Genomic DNA, 6,315 nt, shown 5'->3' on the forward strand with positions numbered 1-6,315 from the left:
GTGACAGCCCCAGCGTTCCCCTGTGTGTGACACCCCAGCAGTGACAGCCCCAGCGTTCCCCTGTGTGTGACACCCCAGCAGTGACAGCCCCAGCGTTCCCCTGTGTGTGACACCCCAGCGGTGACAGCCCCAGCGTTCCCCTGTCTGTGACACCCCACCAGTGACAGCCCCAGCGTTTCCCTGTGTGTGACACCCCAGCGGTGACAGCCCCAGCGTTCCCCTGTGTGTGACACCCCAGCGGTGACAGCCCCAGCGTTCCCCTGTCTGTGACACCCCACCAGTGACAGCCCCAGCGTTTCCCTGTGTGTGACACCCCAGCAGTGACAGCCCCAGCGTTCCCTCCCTGCAGACGCTCCAAGGGAAGCATCCAGAGCCGCGTCCAGTCCATGGAACTGAGCGGCCACTGCCCAGCCCGGCCTGGGCTGATGTGGATTCCTCTGCACAGCTCGGGGAGGGTCCCCCTGGCCACCTGCACAGTGCCACAGACAAGTGTCAGACACACTTACAGAGCTCTGCCCAGCACTGACATGGGAGTTAATAAAAAAAAACCTGAAAAAACACCCCTCTGCAACACGAAAAGAAAAGAAAAGAAAAGAAAAGAAAAGAAAAGAAAAGAAAAGAAAAGAAAAGAAAAGAAAAGAAAAGAAAAGAAAAGAAAAGAAAAGAAAAGAAAGGAAAGGAAAGGAAAGGAAAGGAAAGGAAAAGAAAAGAAAAGAAAAGAAAAGAAAAGAAAAGAAAAGAAAAGAAAAGAAAAGAAAAGAAAAGAAAAGAAAAGAAAAGAAAAGAAAAGAAAAGAAAAGAAAATCATTCCAATAAAACCACCCGACCACCCAAACAAAAAAAAAAAAAAACAACACAAAAACCCAAAAAAAGAATGAAATCCAAAACAAAACAAAACCAAAACTCCAGTAAGAACAAACAACCCAAAAAAACCCCAAAGAAGAAACCACACCAAATCTAACCAAACAAAAAAAAAAGAAAAAAAAAAAAAAAAAGGAGTACTTTTCCAAGTAGAGGTCTTCCATCCTTCAACAGTCACACCTGCCCACACACAAGACCTGGGGCTGCAAAAAAATGAGGATTCCTCTGAACACATTTGCAGGAAAAGCAGGTTTAGGACAGGGTCTCAGCAGAACTGTTCTCAGCTGAGCCCCTTTGGCAGCTGCAGGGCCATTGCAAATGCAGAGCCTCAGCCCACAGGGCAGAAAAGGGCTCTGAGTTCCCCTCCCCTGACACCAAACCCTGTTCCCAGGCTGCTTCACACACCGGATTCTTCTGCAGGACTGCGCAAAGCTGAGAGTGGGCTCTTGCTTCTCCATGGTGCGTGTCCTAAAGCTGCCTGGGAGAAGAAATTTCGGGTCAGCTCGGCTGGCACAATCCCTCCTGGCACAGGGCACAGCGCAGGGAAGGGCTTTGTGTGCTGAGGCTTTGCTGCAGCCAAGGAAAGCTCCTGGCTCAGGGTCACCTTTGCTGTCCAGCCAGAGCCCCGAGTGCCCCAGCAGCAGCAGAGAATGGCAGCATTGCCAGGGGCTGGCACAGGAGGGGAAATTTCCCCCTGGAGAGAGGCTCCTATTCCAGTTTTTGCATTCAGAGAGCTGCAGGTCCCTCATCTTTGGCTGCACAGCAGCTGGAAATGCAAGTCCAGGAGCTCTGTGCATGGCCAGCCCCAGCAGGTGACAGCAAGGACAGGGCCCTGGCACAGTGACATTTGCAGGGAGCGCCTTCAGAAAACGCCCTGGGGGTCAATGCAGCCAGGCCAAAGGAACAAAGTTTCAGTTGTGGCTTCACCCGGGAGCACCAAAATCGATTGTTTTCCATTGCCGGGTGTTGTAGGAGCCCCAGAGGAGAGCCCAGGGGGCCAAGGAATGGAGAGCGGGGACTGTGCAGGAGCCGGAGCAGCGAGAGAGGCCGGGCTGAAGGTGCGGGGCGGGCACGGGCTGGGAGGGGGCACAGCCCGGGGGTCCCGCAGAGCCTCCCTGCTCCAGAGCCCAGCTGCGACAGCGGGGCAGCTGCCGGGATCGCTGTGCCAGGGACGGGCCGCAGCTGGGGCTTCCGAGGGGCTGGGCTGGAGCAGCTTTTTGTCCCGATGCGCCGGGGGCATTGCCGCGGGGTTGGGGTCCCTGGGAAGGCGCAGCAGGACAGGGTGGCAGTGGCTGGTTTGTGGATTTGTTGCTGGGATGTTTTGTTGGCGGCCCTGGGCGGGCTGTGGGAGCCGGGAGCGGCCGGGCGGGCCCGGAGCCGCCCCTCGGGCCGGGAGCCCCGGGCAGAGCTCTGTGCTCGGGGCCGGGCCGGGCAAAGGCTGAGGGAGAGCGGGGGCAGCGCTGGCACAGAGGCCCCGGGCTCGCCGTGCCCCCCTGGCCACGCAGCCGGGCTCGGGGCCGCCTCGCTCAGAGCCGGCCCCGGCTGCGGGGGTCCCGGGGCTCCCTGGGCAGGGGGCGGCGGGGGCTGCCCGAGCTCTGTGCCCGGCGCTGGGTGCGGCTGCCGAGGCAGCGGAGGATGCAGGGTCCCCCCGTGCTGGGGCTGGCTCTGCCCGGCCCAGGGGCTGCACTGTCAGCCCAGAGCCACCTGGGGATCGCCTGGGACCGGCAGGGCTGGCAGGGAAACCGGCCCTGGGGGGAGCAGAAACGGGCAATGCGAGACCTGGGGGTGCTCCAGAAGCCTGGACATGTTGGCAGCATGGACAGGGGGGAGCCATGGATACCCCAGGACTCTGAAACAGGGACCCCGGACAGTGCTGACCCCTGGGATACCTGTGATGCCAAAGTGGTGAGCCCAGAGAAGGGGAACCTGTGGGATTGCCAGGAGCCCCAGCAGCCCAGAGAGGGGAACACCAATACAAACCTGACCCGCAGCAACCCAGACAGGGGGGCCTCCAGGAGCCGAAAGAGAGACCAGAGAGGGGAAATCCAGGGTTGGGTGTTTTTGCTGAATCTTGGTCATTTCTGTATTTTGGGGGACTAAATCTCAGTGTTTTGGGGGTTTACATGGGCACCAGATTCCCAGTGACTTCTAGAGTGTGGAGGCACAGGTGCCCAACATTGGAACTGCAATACCTCAAGGCAAAGGTGACCAGGGTCAGAGAGAGACACCCCTCTGAGGACAATGGTCTCACCATCAGCATTTGCAGGCTCATGTGAATGCAGCAGGCTTCATTGGTATCACCCAGTCCAGCTGCCCTTTTTTCCTTATATGTGCTCCCCCTAGAATGTTCTCCCCTCTCTTGTCCCCCATTGGTCCCGGTTTACTGCAATGCTCTGCCCCTGTTACCTCATTGGTTCCCCAGTTGGCTGCCCCTCCTCTGCACCACCTGTGCTCAGTTCCCATTGGCCCTTGGCCCTGAGACCCGCCCCTTTCCCCCCTTATCAAACCCTGTGTCCCCAGCCCCATTTTGTCTCTGTCTCTGGACCCTCTGCATTGCAATAAACTGCATTTGGAGCTGTGCACACAGACCCGTCTCTGGCCTTGTCCATCAGCAGGTTAAGCAAGCGTGCTCCAGGCCCTTGGAGTGCAGGTTGCTCACAGGGACTCGTTGTGGATGTGCCACAACACTGGAGATGGACTTGGGCAGGAGGAACGCCCTAATCCAATGTACTCATATGCTATATTTTTCCCCAAATCAGGATTTCTCATTCCCAAACTGGCTGGATGGAGGAGGAGGCTGTGAGGAAGAGGAAGATTCCCCGGGACATGCAGGCAGGTGAGGAGGAAGTCAGTGCCCCTTTCCCCCTCTCTCCTGCTCCATCTCCCAGCCCAGCAATGCCCCCGGCTGCAGGACAATCCCACTGCTTTCTTGCTGGGGATGCTGGGGAATCTTCTTCCCTTTCCCTGTGGCATAGGGGCAAAACCCATCCTCTCCTTGTCCTACCTGCCCCAGACAAGGAGGTGAGGATGGAGACCAGGGAGGACAAATCCCCTCAAGAGAATCTCAAGGAAGAGGCAGATTTGAGCAGCTCCACAAGGCAGGAATTCAACAGGGAGGAAAAGCACCAGAGATCCCACAGGAGGAGGGGCTCCAAACCCAGCCCAGGTTGCTCTGAGGTGAAAGGCTGCACCCTGAGCCAGGAAGGTGGACACAGCTTCATCCAGGGATCGGAGCTGGTGGCCCATGAGCAGCTTCATGATGGGGAGAAGCCCTACAAGTGCTTGGAGTGTGGGAAGAGCTTCAGGCAGAGCTCCCACTTGATCCACCACCAGATGATCCACACTGGGGAATTGCCCTACGAGTGTCCCCAGTGTGGGAAGAGCTTCACCCAGAGCTCTGACTTGACCAGACACCTACGGAAGCACCAGTAAGGGAAGCCCAGCAAATGTCCCTGCAGGGAGAGCTTTGTGCCTGGCTCCAGCTTCATACCGAATTGGAGGACCCACGTTGGGAAGAGACCTGTGATGCATGTTCCCTGTGATCCATGCTGGGAAGACACCTGTCCATTTTCCTGCCCCTGCCAGTGACATGATGGGAGACTGAAGATCATGAGGGTCTGGCCAGGGCTGTATCATTACATTCACTCCCACCGCAGGTCATTGCCAGGGGCAGGAAAGGGACTTTCTCTCTTCCCAAGGAAAAGGGTGTCCTTTCCAAGGAGAGGGAAATATGTTGCTGGGAAAAGCCAGTCAGTTGTGTTGTAGTTTTCCCTGTAAATTGTTTGTCTTATCCCTTGTCTTATCAATATTGTTTCTGTTTCTGTTTGTTCTTTATCTCGTTGCTGTTCCCAGTAAATTGTTCTTATCCCAGCCCGGGATCTTTGCCTGTTGTGCTTTCCATGGAAGGTGGGAGGGCAGCAAGCAGCAGCGCGGTTTTAGCGGGAGCAGGAAATTGGGGAATCCCATTCCTGAATCCCGGCCCATGGAAACCGAGCATCCCAGCTGGTCCCAGCCCTGGTGGCCATGGCAGCAGCCTTGGGAGGGGGTCCCTGGCTGGGGCTGTGGGAACCTCTTCCCTCTGGTGCCCAGGGACAGGACTGGAGGGAACGGCTGCAGCTGAGTCGGGGCAGGCTCAGGTTGGATCTCAGGAAAAGGTTTTTCCCCAGAGGCTGCTGGGGCAGTGCCCAGGCTCCCCAGGGAAGGCTCCCAGCTCCAGGGCTGTCTGAGCTCCAGCAGCGTTTGGGCAGCGCTGCCAGGCCCAGGCTGGCATTGTTGGGGTGTCCTGTGCAGGGCCAGCAGTTGGACTCCAGGATCCTGATGGGTCCCTCCCAGCTCAGCCAATTCTGTGGATCGGGGGAACAGGGGCCTGGTGATGGTTGCCATGGAAACTGACCATAGGAATGGAGTGGTGATGGTTGCCCACTAAGGATCAGATTTGTCACAGGCCCTCAGAGGGGTTCCATGGGGACTTTCCAAGAGTCTCCAGGCTGTTCACGAGCTGGAATGTCACAGGCAGAGACAGGGGCTCCATGGACACCTCCCAGGGGTTTCTGGGGTTGGTCAAGAGCCGTGTGCTCAGAGGCAGTCACAGCCATTCCACGGTGACATCCCAGGGCACCTTGGGCTGCAAAGGCACCAATCTGTCACAGGCACTCACGGGGGCTCCACGGTGACATCACAGGAGTCACCAGGCTGCCAAAGGGCCGGGATGTCCCAGACACTGACAGGGGTTCCTGTCATGGGCACGATGGGAGCTTCAGGCAAAAGCTTTATTTCTTTATTGGAGAAACTTCTGCTGCATCATGAAGTGGAGAAATGCCACCCAACACCGACCATGGATCCTCAAACCCCTGCAGGGCCCCCAGACTTCTAAAATTCCTTCTAAAAGAGGAGACTGGGAGTGACTGGATCCAATGCTGGCCCCAGACTTTGTCAAAGGTGTAGAGATTGGACAGGTGAATTGGAACTTAATGCAATTTGTCCCACAGGATTAAGGATGGAATACCAGATATATTTACATAAATACAGCTCTTATTGATTCTGATCATTATTAGAACAAAGAACTTAACCACAGTTGTTTACTCCACAGTACAGGAGCTATAACAATTATTAGAATATTCTGCTCTAGGAAGCAATTTTGAAGTCAACAGGGCCTGGCTGGAGTTGTTGGAGCCCATGGCAGGCAGAGCCTCCTGCTCCAGCAGGAACTGCCTTTCCTGTGCCAGAAGCAGGGCAGGTCCCACTGCAGGAAAAGCCCCAGGCCAGCCCCAGCACAGGGAAGGGCTCGGGCACAAGGGCAGAGTGCCGTGCTGGGAGCTGTGCCAGGCAGAGCCTGAGGCACCAAAGGCACCTTGGCAGCAGCAGCTGCTTGCAGGGCATGGCCAGAAGCCTCCCTTGGCAGCCCGGCCTGGTGGCCAGCACTGCAGAGCTGCTGCCTCAGGGCTCATTTCTGCC

At 56.9% G+C, this 6,315-nt stretch overlaps 1 long non-coding RNA gene across 1 annotated transcript; it reads left to right on the forward strand.

The window, feature by feature from the left end:
• The first annotated feature begins 2,645 nt into the window (after nucleotides 1-2,645).
• LOC135287711 (uncharacterized) lies at nucleotides 2,646-4,778 on the forward strand. The gene is made up of 3 exons (XR_010351265.1): nucleotides 2,646-3,511; nucleotides 3,621-3,697; nucleotides 3,875-4,778. It is a non-coding gene; the product is annotated as an uncharacterized LOC135287711 (long non-coding RNA).
• The last annotated feature ends 1,537 nt before the right edge of the window (nucleotides 4,779-6,315 follow it).

This window comes from Passer domesticus, chromosome 30 (assembly GCF_036417665.1).
Source record: "Passer domesticus isolate bPasDom1 chromosome 30, bPasDom1.hap1, whole genome shotgun sequence".
NCBI lineage: Eukaryota > Metazoa > Chordata > Aves > Passeriformes > Passeridae > Passer > Passer domesticus.